General features: G+C 54.9%; 1 protein-coding gene and 1 long non-coding RNA gene across 11 annotated transcripts in view; one reads left to right on the plus strand and one right to left on the minus strand.

Annotated features, from left to right (window-relative positions):
* Nucleotides 1–18,409, minus strand: part of LINGO1 (leucine rich repeat and Ig domain containing 1) — a 207,618-nt gene that overhangs the window by 30,048 nt on the left and 159,161 nt on the right. The gene's annotated exons all lie outside the window — the stretch shown is intronic.
* LOC107968390 (uncharacterized) lies at nt 2,849–8,864 on the plus strand. Its single transcript, XR_001709509.4, has 2 exons — nt 2,849–3,079; nt 7,905–8,864. It is a non-coding gene; the product is annotated as an uncharacterized LOC107968390 (long non-coding RNA).

Genomic DNA, 18,409 nt, shown 5'->3' on the forward strand with positions numbered 1-18,409 from the left:
CCAGCAATGGTCCGGTTACAGGGAGGGGCCGAGAGGCCCATGGGGCATCGGGGTTGGATGGCGGGAGGGAAAGCTGGGAGCCTCAGGCCTACAGAGCTTCTGCAGGGGCTCTCCTGGCTCCTTGGCCTGCCACCCCCTTCCCTGCCATTCTCGGGCATGCCATCCCTTTGGTTATGGGCAAAGTATCCAAGAAACTCCCTCATCACAGGGGTGGCATGGAGGTGGGGGTACTGAAGGTGGCCACCCCAGCACCATGGTTCAGGGCTTAACCCCCAGAGGGCAGCACCCACAGCCCTGGCCCAGGGGCAGCAAACCCAAGGGAAAGCTTCCTTCCCGAGTCTGGTGCCACCTCCAGGGAGGACACTTTTCATTCCCACCTCTTCCTGCTCCAGCATGGGAAAGGGCAAGGGGTGACAGCTGTAAACAGGGAAATGGGGGCGGGGGTGCAATGGCTCAAGGACCTCCTGAAATGTGGACTCCTCTGGGCAGAGCACTTGGCCAAGTCCCTCCCCGCTCCGCCCTCATTCCTGAATGTGGCACCTGCTCCAAAGAGTGGTGAGGACACGCTGGGAGAATCCATCAGAGCCACGGGGCAGGGCTCCGCACTCAGGAGCCCTCCAGGGGAGAGTCCTTGTGACCGTGAATCTAGCTGGGGCAGCGGCATCTGCTTTGCGAATGTATCTACGCTGGGGAGTTTAGGAAGGATACGTAGCTGTGTTGTGTTGTCGAACTCTGTGGTATGTGTCATGTTGAACATGTGTGTGGTGTCTCTGTCGTGTGTGTCAGGGTAGGTGTCCCGAGCAAAACTTTTCTGCAGCTCCTTCACCAGTCCACAGGCAAAAGCCCCCATTCAGTGTTGCCCAGCTGTGCCGGAGGAGCCACAGCTGTACCCGGGCTGTGCCCTCTCTCTCTATCCCTTCTCTGCCCAGGCCATCCTGGAAGCACAACCCCCTCAACATGGCTGCCCTGAGCCTGCACGGGAGGTGGCCGAGGAGGGGTACCCTGGTTCCAGGGGTCCCCAAACAGGCTTGAGCATCTACATGCTTCTTCTGAGCCCACCCTGTGGTATTTCCGTCACCTGGGAAATAAGGATGGCATTGGTGGAGGTGCTAGCAATACCAGGAGAGCAAGACAGAGCCCAGGATGTGGACCCAGAATATGACAGGAAATGGGCCCCAGAGCAGAGCTAAGCCCAGGGGCAGGCTGAGCCCAGGTCAGCCTCTCACTGGCCACTTCGGAAGCTGAGGGACACAGCGCTGGCTGGCTCCCTCAATCCCTCCAGCAAACACAGAAGTGGCTGCTGTGCCCATTTCACAGACGAGAAAACTGGGGCTAAGAGGGGTGAGGTAAGTCGCACTGGTGGAGCCAGGACCAGCGGCCAGGCCTGGCCCTGGTGACGAGTGGTTTAGGGTTGGATAAAGGGCCCCTGGGTGGGCTCTCCTCTATGGGATAAACAATGTGGCTCAGGCCAGCAGCCCGAGGTGGAGAGATCTAGAAGGCCCCAGACGATAGGAGGGCTCCCCACACTCTTAAATCAAAACATGGGCGTTTACACTCAGACACAGTGTGTTCACACCACCTGCTGAGGCGTGAAAACCAGCCATAAATACCTGCATGGTGGTGGTGGCTCATCAGGAGTGGGGAGAGAGGCCTGGTGCGCTTTCAGGAAGTTCCCAGTGACTCACAGGCTGTGGACCCCTCTCTGCACTTCCAGACACCCCTCCTCCCAAACATACACACTCAGAACGGGCGGTGCAGGGAGCAGTGCCCACCCATTCCCAACACCAGGGGCTGAGGGCACTGGGAGGAAGGAGCCCTGGCCAGCCAGCTTATAGGGACTCCACACATCACAGCCCAAGACGCTGGGACAGGAGGCCCCAGGGCCCACAGTGGGGTGGGTGGGATAGGGTGGAAGCATGGCCCTGAGGCCCACTCCTTATCACTGCCTCTCTCCCAAGAGCTACCCAGGCCACTCAGTAGACCAGTGCCCAGCTCTCTTTCTAGGCTTAAACTTGGCAGCAGAGTCACATTTACTTAACGTGCTGAAGGTAGAGTGAGGTGGACGTGCACGCCTCATGGCTAAAGATAAATGCCAGCTAATGCCTGAAGTGTGGAAAACATCGTGAACAAATTCAGGGCTACTGTGTTCATCCTCCCATCCCTAGGCCAGTGGGTCTCTGACTGGTGAACACAGGGCTGCTGCCTCCGTGGGCCTCAGTTCTGAGCCTGCCCGCACTCTGCATCCCATACACGTCTTCCCAGTCCCACCAGAGAGCTGGCTCCAGACCCGCTTTAGAAGAGCTGGTGGCCTTTCCTGAAGCCAGCCGTGTGCACTGGGAACTGAAGTGTAAACAGGAGCAAAGCTCAAGGCCTCGCTGGTAATTCTCCCTTTGTGGTGGACATTAGCTAGCCTCACTCACGAAGGGGACAGCCCAGGGGTGTAAGATCCCAAGTGCCCTTAGACACCTCCACTGCCTGGGGGTGCCAGGTGGCCTCGGTGTGGCTGGCAGCCCAGGGTGAGTCCTGTGATGAGCAAGTGCATGAGCAGGCCTGGCTTTCTCCATCTGCAAAGCAGGGATGGTGTCTGCCTCATTTAGAGGCTGGGGAGTGGGCAAGATAAAAGGGTGGTTGAAGGGGCTTCAGCATGAGCCTGGTGGTGTGTGATGGAACAGACACCCAGCTGCCAAGGGGCAAATACATCCATACCCCTGCCCCACCTTCTAGGCCCAGTAAAGTAGTAAAATAGTAAAGCCACCAATTGTCCCCACCTGTGTCTAGCTGCACATCAAGGAAATGTGTCTGGTCCAGGCATTGTGACCTGTAAGGGACTCCACCCCGCCCTGCCACAGAGCAGTGGGTGGGGAACCCGGACCTACATGGAGGCGCCTCCCCAGGATGGACATGGCACCCACATTGGCACCCTCTGGTTTTGTCCCCACAGGAGTCCTGCCTCCCAGCACCCCTCTGTCATGGTGATCAAGACGGCTAGGGGGCAGGGAAGGCAAGAAGAGGGAGAAGACTCTGCTGTGACTCATAGCAAAGTGAGAGCTTCTTCCCTCCTCTCTGCACCCCAAATACGGTAAGTCTGTAAGCAGGTGGGGCACACACAGGCAGGAACCTGGGGTTTCCCCCACTTCCAAGAGGGACAGACCAGGGGCCAGCCTCTCTCCTTGGGGCAGATGTGGCAGAGCATAAAACCACCTTGTCCCCTGTCAGGGTCTGCCCCGATTATTCGCTCATCTCCATCCCCACAACCTGGGGCTTCTCTGTCCCCAGGAGCACCCCAGGAAGGGATGGAGCTTTGATAGTCAGAAGTGACTGGACGGGATTAGCTGACAGCCAGGGAGGGTGGGCTCTTCTCAACTGTGCCCAGAAAGGAGGCCTGGGAAACATTAATAATGTCTAATATCTATCAACCCTTTCCCCTGGGTCAGCAGACACCAGGGCCGGCCTAGAATCTAGGCATTTACTCATTTCATACTCTCAATGGCCCTATGAGGAAGGTTCTGTGAGTATCCCCACTTTACAGGGGAGGGAATGGGCATGGGGAGGCTAAGGAGCTTGCCTAAGGTCATGGTGAAGTGAGCAGTGGAACTGGGACGGGCCCCCGGTATTCACTCTAGCTAACGAGTATGGAGGTGCGGGAGGGCTCGGGGCTGGGGAGTGTGGGGTGGGGGGCTTGGAGCTCTTTGGTCCACTTGCCTAGTTTACACGCACTCCCACTGAGGCTGGAAGGGCAGTGTCAGGAGCTTCACTGGTGGAAGTCTAGGGATGGGCAGGGTAGCTCTCGGATCAGGTCCTGGTTATGCCCCCTGGGCTGTCCTGCTCCTGACAGGAGATATTAGGAAGCTAGGGATGAAAGGGTCAGTCTGCCAGAGCACAGTCCAGGGGGGAGGTAGACCCAGCTCACAGGAAGATCTGACCCAAGGTGGGTGGTGACCAGAGCTGGAAGAGAAGGGAAAGGCAGCTGGGGGGTGGTGGGGGGATGGAATCCCAGGGGTCTCCCTGGAGGAGACAGTCTTGCAGGAGTCGTAGGATCCTGACAGGCAGAGAGGGGGTCAAACATTCTAGCAGGAAGGAATGGCAGGTGTGAGTGTAGAGGCTGGACAAAGTGGAGTCTGCACAATTACAGTGCTAAGGATCACAGTTGCCTTTGAACCCAGGTTCCTGCAGGGTGGGCCTGCTGGCAGCTGGCAGGTCAGAGCAGGGGCTGGGTCAATGGCAGCCTTGCTGAGTGCTGTTACAGGCAGCCTGGGAAAGGCTCTGGCAAAACCTTGCACACCTCTGTGCTCCCCCGCCCCACGCCCTTCTTGTCCCTAACTGCTTTGCCCTTCCCTCTCACCCCTCTCTCTCTTCTTTCCTTGTCTCTCTCTCATTGTTCCCTTTATTTTCTTTTTGGCCCTCAGCACTTTTCCTGGAAGGGAACAGCTGGGCTGCTGGAGTCACAGAGGAAATATTTTTTTTGGCTACGTTGCACATTCCCCTTCCCTATGACAATTGGTGCCACCATTGCTAACTGATGGATGGACAGTGAGATATCTATTTCCTTGCCTCCTTCTTTCCTCCCTCTCTCTGGGCTTTGTCCTGAGGCATCTGGAAAGGAAAGGGCAGTCAGACAGCAGCCACAGGGAGAGGGTGGTAAGTGGGGAGGACTTTGGTATCAGGTGTGGATAGCTGGGGCCCTCAGTATCATCATTAACCCCATTTTACAGATGAGGAGACTGAGTCCCAAGATCACCCAGATACAATAATAATTGTAGTATTAACATACAAGTTACCATTGAAGGAGCACCGGCTGCGTTCCAGGCACTGTGCTAGACACTTCACATGCAGTGAACCTGTGAGGCAGATCCATGACTGGCAACATTGCACAGAGGGGAAAACTGAGGCTCAAAGAAGGCAAGTCACTAGCGCAGCTACTGTCACACAGCCAGGCCAGTAGAGCGGCAATGTCCACTCACACAACCATGCACATGGCCACTGTGTCAGCTGCATGCCTTCCCCACTCCCCAGCTGGCTGAAAACTGGTGGAGCTGAGATCTGAACCCACATTTATCCATGTTCTTACTCCAAGGCTGGGCTCTACTCCCATGTTCACTGCTGCTGCCAAGAGAACTTTAAACAGCAGTTATAGCCACAGCAGGACCCAGCCTGATCCTGGCCCCAACCTGTGGCCAAATGGGACAGAGATCCAGGCCCAGCTTGTCTCAGCCTCTGGCCTGACCTCTCTGGGCCTCAGAGGCCTTGCTATGAAAGGGGGAGCTGTAGGTAGAATAAATGAAGTGGCACTGAGGCCCCCTGGGACCGTACTGACTCACCCATGGTGGCCCAGGGCATATCCATTTCCCAAGGGTCACCCCTTGTGCACCCTGTTCTCCAGGGCTGGAGACCTCAGGCAGGCCCCTGATTCTCTGGGACCCCAGTCTGCTCCCTGCTGCCCTGCTAAACAGAGTTCCCAAAGAGAGAGACAAAAGGAACCCAGGCCTTGTTCTCAAACCTGCAGCCACACACCCCAGTGGCCTCCAGGAATCCTGCACACACATCCCAGAACCCCTCAGCTCTGCATGTGCTATTGTGGGTTCTGGTCCGTGGAACCCCAAGTCCAAACGTAGGGAAGTGCCTTTCAGACACATCCAAGAAATGACCCTTAATCCTCCAAGCTAAGAGAGATCATCTGGACTAGATGTGGTAGTGACATAGGCTAGCAGTCTGTATTGCCTGCAAACCCAGAACTGTCCTTGGCTGGCCAATGTAAATGTGTTTTAATAGCCACACACACAGTCATATAAATGGGAATGTTCTAGGTAAATGTGTGGTCTGTGTAAATGTTCATAAATTCAAAGTAAACATGTTGGGTGGTGACGCCTGTATACAATGTAAATGTCCATTCTTTGGTAAGACAGAGGACTTTATGAAAGATACGTCTGGCTGATGGAGACACACACATGTGCAGTCAGTGGGAATGCCTGTTTAGTACAAATGTAAGGTTGAGACAAATACCCACATGAGTCTGTAATATGGGACCAACCATCAGAGATGGAAGTCACCATGGAGAAACAGCAAGGTCATTTCCACCCAGGGACCAGAAGAGCAAAGATTCAGGGGTACCACATGGAAAGAAGAGAGTGATTTGGAGGAGGAAGGGGGTTCAGGAAGGAGCTGAGGGGTAGGGCACTCTGGCTTCTGGGTCAGGGTGGAGAGCTGGGTCAGCTGGGGCTAGGGGTACTGGGGAAGGTTTCTAGCTGGAGGACAGAAACCAAGGGAACCCAGAGGGCAGTTAGGGGCTCTGGAATCCAGTGTGGCAGGCAGGACTCTTGCTGAGGCTGGACTCCCACAGCCTGCCCCCCCGAGTGCAGCAGCCCCCAACACTGCTCATGGCTGGGCAGGTGATGGCCACCAAGGGGAGAGTGGAGATGATGAAAGGGTGGAGATCTTTCCCCCCCGACTCCTACCACCAACTCTGTCGCCCCAGGGGGTTGGTTATGGCAAAACAGAACTAGAGAGCCAGCAAGACTTAGTTCCAGGTCCACCCAGCCACTGGGTAACAATGGCCAATGCCCCCCAAATCCCAAGCCTCAGTGTTCTCCGTGGAAAATGGGAGAGGTGATAAATACCACCCACACATTCTCACATAAGCTCAGAGGTAAAAGGGCTTTGCAAACTGTTAAGTGGTGAACAATGTGAGATGAAGGTGCTTTGCTGGCCCTGGGGCTTTGTTGCCAATTAACAGGCACTGGGGTGAACGATTTGATGTCTACGGCGTGGTGTGTAAGCCTGTGCACGGCATGTACATGCATGTATGTGTGTATGTGTTTAAGACTCAAGGCTTTCAGAGACTATGCCATGGAGGTTTGGAGTGAGGGGGAAGAGAAGGAATAATCTTAAAAGCAAATATATATATATATTATGTGTCGAAAGGAGTGGGGAGGCTTAAATGGCTCCCAGGTGGGACACAGAATAAAATAGTCCCTGCTATTATTTTGTGATTGTCTCCATGCAGGGAAGACTAGCAGAGGGTCGCCATAGCAACCCTGGGCATCCAGCAGGGGGCAGCCTGGACCCCACAGGTTTGTCTGGGCTGAGCAGTGTGAGTCAGCCCATCAGAACCCAGAGGCCAGGGCTGGGTTCAATCTAGGCAGGACCCTTGTCTGTCATGGACTCCCACTTCCTCCTGTTCTGCAAGCCACACCTGCAATGGGGAAGAGGGCAGACTGGAGTTGCCCAGTAGAGGGGCTAGGCCAGGGTAGGACTGCGGGCTGCATCCAAAGTTGGAGAATCTCAAGATGGGGATGGGGTGAAGGCAGGGGCTGAAGGTATGCTGGAGGCAGTGAGGAAGTCCTGCAGGGTGGTCACAGAGGGCAGAGGCTATATATGGCTAACACAGGTGATGGGATAAGGACTGAGAGGTGGGATATGGGAAAGAGAGGGTGGGAGAATCTGGGTGCTGGAGGACAGGGCACTGTGTGGAGGCTTGGGTTTGGTGGCTCTCCCAAGCCCATCCCTGAGCCTTTGCTACTGCAGGGCAAGTAGACATTTCAGAGGCTAGGTCCAGAGTGGATCTGGCCTCACTGGTAGGCTTCAAAGGTAGGGGTCAAGCAGAAAAGGAGTGTAGAGAAGGAAAATCCTGATGGGAAAAAAAGTAGCTATGGCAGATTCACGCATTTGGGTGCACAGGCAGAGGCCACTTTTGGTGGAAACTGCATTGTAGGGAAGAGAGAGTTCTCTGCTTGTGGAAAGGTAGTTGTGAGCTTGCTGTCTGTTTCACTGCTGTATCCCAGAGCCTGCCATTCAAGAAATATTTTTTGAATAAATGAATGAATGACAGAAGACTGAATGAACAGTGTTCAGAAAGCTACATGGAAGCTCTAAGGAGGCGTTAACATCCTCTTTCTGAAAATTTGCAGGCTGCATTAGAACTAAGCAAGCTATTGATACCACACTGACCTAAAAATAGCAAATGGCGAAGTCACTGGCCTACGAGGCTGGAGAATCTTAACACCAGGTGGCCCAGGGCATACCCAGAGCTTCTGGCAACCGAAATCTGGAAAAAGTGGTAACAGTTCCATCTGGTCAAATGACAAAAGCCTAAATTTGTATCAAGTAGTGGCTGATAACAGTCAATTTCTACCTAGAAGGCACTACGTTGGATCTAGGTGTTCAGGGTTCTTTAAGTCATGCTCTGAATGAATAAGCAATGATTCCAAAGTATGTGAAGCTAGCCTCACAGTTTGAAGTCCTTGAAATCACATTTTCCAAACAGCTTCAAATGAAGAACAAGCTCATACAAACTCAAGAGTGCTTGATCGATGAGCAACTCCAGCAAGTGAAGACATCACAGTCTGGGGCAGTGCACGGCTGACCCCTTTACCTGTTGAACTAGCTGCTTTGGCCCTTGTTTCAAGGGAAAAGGGCTCTAGAGGAATTGGGGGTTTGGTCCTCTTAAGGTCTGAGGTCTTTGGGTCTCTGGGTTTGGTCAGGCCCTTAGGGACTGTGGGCTTAGGCTGAGCAAGGGTAGCCTTGGGACATGTCTCAAACTCTGGTGAAGTCAAGAAAGGCCACAGAGTGGAAAATCCAGAATCTACATCCCATTCGTGCCAGAGCCCTGTTCCATCCACTCTCTGAGCAGATGTCCCCCTACGAAGGCCCAAGGGACTCCTGAAAAGCAGGCATGAATAGACCACAGAGTTAAACAGTGCAAGGGCATGCTGTGGACCCACCCACTTTGGGTAAATCTTTTGACTTCTCTGTGAATCAGAAAATCAATGGGATAGACTATGCCTCACAGGGCCACCCTAGGGATCGAATAAGATGACGGATACCAAAGTGCTTCATTAACAATAAAGTGCCAAAAAGAGTTACTACTATTCTTGTTGCTATTATTGATTCATTGGGTAGAAGGGGGGTCTGTTCCCAGACTCCCCAGGGACTTGAAAGTGTCTCTGGGGCTTCCAGGGACATCCCTTCTCTGCACTATGAAATTATGACTGACAGCTCTTCCATCTTCCTGAGCAACTCCAACATCTCTTACCTACAGCTGCAGCTGGGGAGGGAGTGTGTGTGTGTGTGTGTGTGTGTGTGTGTTGCCAGAATACGGAAATCACATTTCCCTGTGTCAATATATCCTCCAGGTGACGTCTGTCACTCACACCCACTCCAGACATACCCTACCTCTCAGCTGTTGCTCCTGCTGTTCTCCACCTGGAACCTGCTCCCATCTCTGCCCAGCTAAGTGGTTCAGGGTCCAGCTTCCATTCCTCCTTCACCAGGGAGTCCTCCTGGATTTTTCCAGCCCAGTGGTGGTCAATGGCCAGCACAGTGCGGGAGGAGGGAAGGAAACTGGGCTTAACCTACAGCCTGTCTGGTCTGTGCCATGGCTGGCAATCAGTGACCCTTCCTGGAGGGAGTGTGCCTCTGTCGCCCCACCTGGCTTTTGTGTTTCCTTCCCTGACTGTGAGCTACTGCCGGGGAGTACATGGTTTGACCCTCAGGGCCCAGCCCAGTGGGTGTAGGGCCACACAGCGTGGATGGATCAGGTCTCTCTCCTATTTGAGCCACCTCAGATTGGGAAGGGGGAAATGCAGATTGGCAAAGAAGCTCTCAGAATCCCGATGTCAAAGGTGGGGACACGGACATAGGCCAACCCCTTAATTGGGGGAGACTGAGTCCCAAAGAGGAAAAGTGACTTGCCCAAGGTCACACAGCCTTGTGGTTTTGGACTCAAGGTTGATGGTCAAGGTGGCTCTGGATTCCAGGGGTCTCGAGGCTCCATCTGCTGCTCCAGGTTTCTGTGAGCTCAAGTGACCCCAAAGTCTTTAGTCACTGTCCTTGCCTGCTGTTCTCTCCCCACCAGGCCTTGGCTACTCATCTTGAACTGACCTTAGACTCTAGGGCAGACCTGTGGCCTCCAGCCAGGGAGGCTGGTATCTTCCTGAGGAATGAGGGAAGTTGCTGAGTGACAGGGGCCTCCCCAGCCTGGTGGGCCATCCAGACTACCCCAGGCCCTCTTGGTATTGAATGGAACATTTGTTGAGTGGAATTGAATTAACTGTTCGATTGCAGGAGATGTAATTTGATCTGGATCTTATGAAGCCCTTAATAAAGTCAAGGTATTACTGGTATCTGCTGCTTTTTCATCTGTTAAACGAGGCACGGGACCAGGGGCAGGTTACTCAGCTGGGAGTGAGGGTGTCCATCCGCTCTTCCCGCCTTAGCTGCCACCATGCCATGTGCCCCTCGGGAAGTTGCTACTTGTCTCTACCCCAGAAGCAAAAGTCTTCCTGCTCAACTTAGGGAGTGCCTATCAACCCTAAGAGTCCATCTGAAAGAGATGGCTCGGAAAGGAAGAGGGGTTGGATCTCTTTGGAGCTGGGGGTGGAGGGGAAAAGAGTAACATTTATTAGGTACCTTCTGTGTGCCAAGCTCCCATTCCCTTCAGTTCACTGAATGTTCACAGCATCCCTGTGTGCTAGTTGCCTGTGAGAGTCATTAAGGAATGTTAACTAATATACCAATTTTCTTCCTCTTAGGCACTTGGTGTGGAACTGCAGTTCTCTGTCCCCTTTAACATTAGGTATGGCCATGTGACTTGCTTTTGGCCAATGACATGTTAGTGGAAGTTACAAGTGTCACAAGAGAAGGCTTTGAGACCCAGGGTGGCCTTGGCCTCGCCTCTTCCTGCTACCATGGTAACTGATGCACAGGTAGAGATGGTAGGCACTTCCTCAGCCTGGGGTCCTCAATGAGGAGTGGATATCCTGTGCTTGGAATGGGGGTGAGAAATTACCGTGAGTTGTTTGAAATCTCTGAGATTTTGAGGTTGTTTGTTACTGCAGCAAAACCTAGCCTAGCCTGACTGCTCCAGTGCCACTATTTTCTGGATGACAAAAGGGAGGTTCAGAAAGGTCCGGAAATTTGCTGGGGGGAACCAGGGTAAGTGAGTGGCAAAGTTAAGAGTCAGTCTTAATCCATCGGATGCCAAGACCATGCTCTTCCCTAAGTAGAGGGGTCCTGGGGCTACCTCAGGCTGGCTAGGTATGGTTAGAGCCCAGCTGGTGGGGATTGGGGCTGGGGTCTCAGCACCTATTTCTCCTAATTTCCAACCCATCACTGAGCACAGTGCCCCTGAAATCCTCTCTGTGGCCCACTGGAGATGCTAGATAGGGGCCTTCAGTCTGTGAGAGGTGGAGGGAGTCACGGGAGAGAGACCTGGAGAGGTCCATGGAAAGGGCTCGAGAGCTGGACAGCGCTGAGTTCTAACCCTGACTCTGCTGCCACTAGCTGGGTAATCTTGGGTAAGTTACTGTCCTTTTCTGAGCCTCAGTCTTTTCATCCCGTGTTACATGGAAATAATGCTACTTCCCTGGTTATTGTAAGAACGAAATGAGATGTAAAGATCTTGGCACAGAGTAGGACTCAATACTTGGGCTCTGTTGCTATTGGAGGCACCAGCCAGAGCTGAGGTGGCCCTGATGCTCCACGCCCCCGCCCTTTCCTCTCTGCTCAAGGGAACAAAGCCAGACTTCTCTCCTGTTTTCCCTAGACACACCCTAAAGGAGGCTTGCCCGTTCATCTCATGGGTTCCCACTCAGCCCCTAGGGGAGGGAAAAACAGCCATCCATAACCCCATTTATAACTGGGAAATGGCAGTCCAGAGGGTGTCACACCAAGGAAGCTCTGAGAGAGCAATGTCACAGTGCTGGCCTCTCTTCATGGCAGCTCCATCTACAGGGTCGGGAGGGAACTTCCTGGAAGGAGGGCTGGTTGCCCCAGACACAGCAGGTGAAGTTCCAGGAAGAGGAGCTGGAGAAGAGCTAGAGATTCCACGGGGCCAGTTCTGCTTTAGAGCTGCCCATGTGGCCTGGGTTGGGCCCAGGTTGGTTCTGCCCCAGCTCCCAACTGCCTACTTGTCATTCATAGACTTCTTCCTCCCATCTCACCTTCTCCTCTGCCAGGATAGCCCCTCCCTACAATGCCACCTCCCCAAACATGGACAGGCTGGGTCCTACCGCCACACCTCTGCTCAAGGTGGGCACTCCTCCGAGATCAGGACCACATCCGTTTGCTCCTCCCTATGTCCCCAGTGGATGCCGGCAACCGTGACCTGGGTGACCATACCAATAGCAGCTGCCATTTAATGACAGCCACTCTGGCCGCTCCACTGGCTGCACACCACTGGAAACCTTCAAGGTAGGTACCACCATACCCATCTTACAGACTGGAGACACTGGGGCCTAATGAGCTTCATTTGCCAGGGGTATGAAGAGATGGAGCCAGGTTCACACCCAGGTCTGTCTACCCCAAGCCTGTGTTCTCAGGACACCCAGCCCCAGCCCCTGACGAGACGGTGGGGCTGACGGGTGGACGCCGGCCTCTCCTGCCAGCTCCCCACCTTCTCGCCCTCCTCCCAGCTTTCTCCTCCCCATTGCTTGCCTCTGTGTAGTTTCCTGTTCTCCAAGCAGCCTTCCACTTCTGCCCCGGCCACGTGGAGTTCCACTGCCAAGCTACTAAAGCCCAGGAAGTCTGCTGTGGACTAAGGTTAGGGTGGACTCCTGCCCCTGCTGGGACTCTGGGAGCAGGGTCTGCGTCCTCTACCCTCTGCTGCTTCCAGTGTGGCTGCCCACAGGGCTGGGCACTCAGGGGACAGGGGTGACAGTAAGGAACTCAGAAAGGGCCCAAAGAGTTGACTTGAATCTCAGGCAGGATGCAGGGCTGTGTGTTTTAAGGAAGAGGTTTACCCAAGGCCTGGACAACGAATCAGAGAGAACTCCAGACCCCACTTTGGCCCTGGACTGAGCTTTGGGGAAAGGGGGTCCCTGATCAACCCTTGCAGCCCCAGACAGCTCCGCTGCTCCCTCCTGGCTGCCTCTGACTCTCTCTCTCCCTCCTTGTCTTTTTCCACCCCCTTCCTCTGCCCTTTTTCCCTTCCTAAAAAACACAGAGAAATGGGATTCAGAAGCCTACACCGCCTGCGAAGTATGGTTCAGCCTCCCCAAAAGAGGAAATGCCAGTGTGCGGGTTCTCATGGCAACTCCAGCTCCTCCCCCCGCAGCCGCCCTGCGCCCATATGGTGAGACTCGTGTGGCACCGGCTCAGAGGGGCCTTGGGGTCTGGGGCTTGGGCTGCAACGGGGGCCATGTTGGTTCCCTCGGCTGCCCTGTCCAGAGCTCACCCTCTTGGGCACACGAGACCACCTCCTGCAGGGACTCCCAGTCCTGTCCTTGGCCCTTCCCAGGATGCAGATATGTGGGGTGATATTCAGAAGCTGCCCCCAGTGTTTTAGGCACCCTCTGCCTCCCCCGTCCCTCTGCCTTTGTCCATGATACATGCCCTGGACTTTGGGAGTTCCATGTTAGGTGTGGAGGGATGGGGAAAACAGGAGTGCAGCCAGGAGCCGGTTTCTTTGTCCCTGGCAGTGGCACCCTGGCTGCCAGCCCCACCCCATCCCAAGCTACTGCACAGGTGCCCAGCAGTCCTGGTCTCTGAGCTGTGGAGTGAGGGAGCAAGGCTTGAGCCCTCGCTTTGGCTGAGCTGCCACAGGACACTGCCCCTTCATGCCCCTAAACTCTCCCCGTGCCCACCCAGGGCAGCTCCTACCAGCTGTGTGGACTCTTGGTTTTCCAGGACAGTTGGCATTTCCATGACATATAAAATGGAAGCTAATGCCAGGCAAGCTTGGGGACTGGAGGGATGGCAGCTGAGGAGCAAATCTTCTAAGGCTTGATACTCATCCTGCCTCTTTTTCTAGGGCTCAGACAGGGATGCCTGGGTCCCTGGTACTGCCTGGCTCCTCCTCCCTCCCCTGACCTCAGGTAGCTGCCCCAGACCTCAGCTAGTCATGGGGCATCTTGAAAGAACCACCCTGGGCAGGCTAGGTGGACGAGGGGCCGGGGGTGGGGGAACGCAAGCCCCAAGCCCGAGGGCAGTGAAGGTTGGGACCCACTCAGTGTTCATGAATGTGGCCCCTTCACCAGCTGGGGCCATTCTCTCTGGGTGTCCTGAATCCCCAAACTCCCCATCTTGATCCCTCCTGCACACTCCATTTCCAACTCTTCTCCCCGGACATTCCCATGACTATCAGAATCAGGGAACCCCAAAGGGGATAGGCTTGACCCCTAGGAGCACACAGATGGGGCCCAGAGAGGGTTAGAGCTCTACAAGGTCACACAGCGAGCCTGGGGTAAAGCCGGGCCCAGAAGTAGGTCCCCCGCCTCCCTGCCCAGGGTCCTCTGAAGGGCCCAAGCCGCTTCCTCTGAGGATCTCTCCCCCTCAACTGAAGGAAGGAGGGATGGATTTAGGGGGGCAGGGAGTAGAGATTCGGGAACAGATGGGCTTGGAGGCTCCGCCGCGGGGGCTTGAGGGAGGGGGAGGAGGCCCGGAGAAACTGGAACTGTTACAAAGTTGCGAGTTAAAACATTCTTCACACTCCCGCCTCCTTTACTGTTCTGATGCACCAAGACGTGACAAAAATGTGTCAGATTTTTAAAAAACCACACACACACACAAATGCCAGTCCCCGTCTCTGCCGCCCGCCCAAGCTTGGGCCATCTGTTTCCCGGGGGTGGGAGGGGAGTGGGGCTTGGCAGTCGGCACCATCACTCTGGATGCCCCCAGCCCGGGGTCTGGACCAACGTCCTGGCCCAGAAATGGCCCTCAGGTGACGGCGGGATGTCTAGGAAGGTGAGGGCTGTGACACTTCCCCGTCAGCAGGGCCGCCCTGCCCCGCCCACCCTGGAGTCCGGCGCACTCCCAGTCCTTCACACCGAGCTGGGCAGTAGCTTTTCTCTTCACTTGCTGCATCTGGGGGCACTGGGGCTTGGAGAGCCCTCTCTGGGACTCCCAAAGCCCACCCTTGTAGTACAGATGGGAAACTGAGGCCCAGAGAGGAGAGGAGAGGCCAGGTCCACAGCGAAACAGTCTGTGTACACGCTTCACCCATTCGCTCAACAAACACTGACCAGGCATGCTCTGGTGCTGGTGCTGAGCACCGTTCTCACCACACATGGTTCTGGGCAAGGGGGACTCAGTGCTGAACTGGCAGATGCAGGCTTGTTCTCCAGCAGCTCAAGGCCAGGGGAAGGCAGCCGATCCGCGAGTAATAACAGACTGACAAACTGGGACTTCCAACAAAAGAAAGAGGAAGAAAAGAAAGCAGGCAGGCCTGGCAGTAGGGACTGGAAAGAAATGAGGGTGACCAATCATCCCCATTTGTCTGGGAATGTCTGCTTTCAGCACTAAGAGTTTTGCATCCTAGGAGACACCTCGGTTCTGGGCAAACCAGGATGACTGTCACCTGAAGGCTACTTTAGGTTGAGTACACTTGAGCTGAGTCCTGAACATGATGAAACCAGCAATGTGAAGATCTGGGGGGCAACAGAGGAGCTAAGACTGAGGGAGGATGGAGTGGGAGAGGAGCAGGGGAAAGGGAGGCAGTCAGATCACAAAGGGCCCGTGGGCCCTGGAATAGAGTGGAGTGGAGATTTTATCTAGTCACAGGATTCAATTTTATTGTGGTCATTGAGTCAAACTAGGGAGCAGCTTGGTGCAAAGGTCACAGATTGTAGAGAATTTTAAAAATTCATTAAGGTTGGAGCCCTGGGGGCAAGGGCAGTAGCTTGGGTGCCCGGAGAAGCTGGCCGGGACTAGATCTGAAGCTTCCTCAGGGAGCTGGGACTTCAGCCGTAGGGCAATGGGAGCCACTGAAGCGTATAAGCAGGGCTTGATGGGGTTAGATTTGCAAGGAAAAAACCCTAATGCTCTGGGCTGGTCATGGCTCTGTACAGGACCCTTTCCTGCCGTCCCCAGAACACCATGCACCACTGTCCCCACTCCCAAACCTTAGGGAGTCCTGTCATCTTCCAAGACCCAGCCCAAATGCCACCTCTTCTAAGAAGTCTTCCCTGACTTGCTGAGAGAGACAATCATGCCCTACCTAGGACTCCCCCATCTAAGGACCCTCAAGCAGAGGTCTCAAGGGAGCCCTCATCACAAGGGACACTCTTTCGGTTCCCACTTTGTCAGAGTGGATCCTTAAGGCCATCTCACCAGAACCATGTTCCAGTTCTGAACATGGAGGCTCAGAGAGGGCATGTAGTTTGCCTGAGACCACACAGCAGTTGAAGTGTGAGGTCAGTTCAGAACCATGTCACCTCTGTCTGAGTTCAGAGTCCCTGGGCTCCTGCCTACAGGGGTAGTGGATGGGGAGAAGCAAAGAGTGGCCAGTCACCTTCCCACACAGGAACAGAGGAGTGGTCATTACCATGGTGGGCTGGATGGGATGGACCGTGGGGCGTGCCACCTGGCCAGCTGGCAGATTTATAATGGAAGTCTCCCAGATCAATTACTGTATTACCAGGCAGCCTGACCTTGAAAGCTGGTGGGGCGGGAGAGGCTGGGGTGGGGTGGGGTGGGGCCAGCCTAGAGCAGCTGCCTAGCCTTCTCCAGCAGAGGGCACCCTGGGAACCAGGAGACCTCCTGGTGGAGAGGAAAGGGGCGGGGCCTGAAATCCTACCATTATTGCACATTCTTCTGTTTAAAATAGTGAAAGTCCTTGTTAGAATGCAATAAACCCTTCCCTACACTATGCTCCAGGAAGAGATCATCAGACCATTCTGAAGAGGAGGAGTTGGCACAGTTATTTCTCCTCTCTGAGCCTCGATCTCCCTGCCGGCAAAATGGGGATCCTTGTCCCAGCTCCACTCACTCTATAGGGTTCGTTTGAGGCTCATGGTAAATAGGCTTAGAAATGGGCCCTCGGGCATGTCCAGCCTGGAGTAGAGTCAAGGGTGTCCAGGGGGCCAGGCGGAGGTTCAGCCATGGTGAGACGTGGAGGGGTGCCGAGGCCTCAGAGGACATTACTTCTGATTCCTCCTACGGTCTGTGTGATGATACTCAGCGCCAAGGGACTTTCTCAGGGGTGCTCTGAGATCCTGAGGGGAGGGTGCCTGGCCTGAAGCCCCACCCTTACAGGCACCTCATGGGAGAATGGTGAACCCTGGGGGGAGCAGAGTCTCCCTTGCCCTCCCGAGGCGACCTCAGCAGATGCCTGACATGGTTTGCAGCAACAGCTGGGCTCTATTCTCTGTACCAAGTGGGAGCAGGGATGGAGCCCTGGAGGAGGGAGAAGTTTGCCTCTTGCTCCCTCAGTTTCCCTTTGTCAACATTTCTCCTTAAACTCCCACCAATTAGAAATTCATTCGGGCTAGTGGATGAATTAAGGGACTTCATACATGCATGGTGTTTAGAACAGTGCCTTCCTGGCCTGGGTGGACAGGCAGAGAGTGGAGGGTGAGTAGCCTTCAAGGGCTGAGAGTCTGTCTGTAGTTTTCCCAGTGTCTGGTTTGGGAGTAGAGGAATGCACAGAGGCAGGGATGAGATCCCTGCCTGGAGCACAGGCCTCTTCCCAAGACAGGCGGGAGGGATGAAGGGAGGGCTGCGGCTGCGCCTGAGCCTGGCTGCCTGCTCACCACAGTGCTGGGCACTGCAGGGAGAGTTTGGGGAGACAGGACAGGGTCAGGGGGTGATTATGGCCAAACAGAGTGGAAAATGAAGGCCTTCAGCTGGCAAATGAGTTTAACAGAAATGAGATGGGCAGAGGCTGTGATGAGAATTGCAATGCTGGGCAAAGGCGAGCCGATTTTCAAACTGGCCTGGGTGGGCAGGCTGGGATGGGTTAGCTTCATCCCTTGCCCTCAGGAGCCAGCCAGGTTGCAGGGACAGTGCCTGAGCCCCCAGACCCACCCCACACCAAGAAGGCAGAGGGACAGAGAGACCTTTGGATTGACAAGATCCCGCATGAGTGGTGGGATGAAATTAAAGCAGGAGGGACTGTGGTCAGACTTGCAGAAGAAGTTCTTGGACAGCGTGGGAACAAACAGGGAAGGCTGGGAAGTCCTGGGGACAAGCTGCCCCCAATGCCCACCCTCCCAGAGGAGCTACTCCCAACTCTGCCTCAGGCAGCAAGCAGAGCCTCCTCGCTGAGGGTATTCAGCTGTGGAAGGCCTCCCAGAGGCAGGCCTCTCTTTGGGTCTCAGTTTGGATATCTATGAAATGGGAATGACAGTGCCTTGCCAGTTCATATGAAGCCCCCAATGAGACTCAGCACCAGACACTACCTGTTTCCTGGGTTGGGCCACCATCCCTGAGAGGGCAGAAGGCAAGACCTTCTCTGGCCCGAGGGCTCAAACACTGCTGGGTAAACAGCCTGAAGTGTGCCTCACAGCACCCTAGACCCTTGTCCTCTTTCCCCTACTGATCGCCCCACCCTCTGCTTCTTTTTCCCTCCTGCCCTTCCCAGCGGGGCCTGAGCAAACAGAGACAGCATGGCCCACATCTCACACAGGCACAGGCCAGCCCTCTACCTTTGCTGGGCCTCAGTTTCCCTGTGTGGACAAGGGCTGTGCTGACCCAGAGA

Source organism: Pan troglodytes, chromosome 16, assembly GCF_028858775.2.
Source record: "Pan troglodytes isolate AG18354 chromosome 16, NHGRI_mPanTro3-v2.0_pri, whole genome shotgun sequence".
Lineage (NCBI taxonomy): Eukaryota > Metazoa > Chordata > Mammalia > Primates > Hominidae > Pan > Pan troglodytes.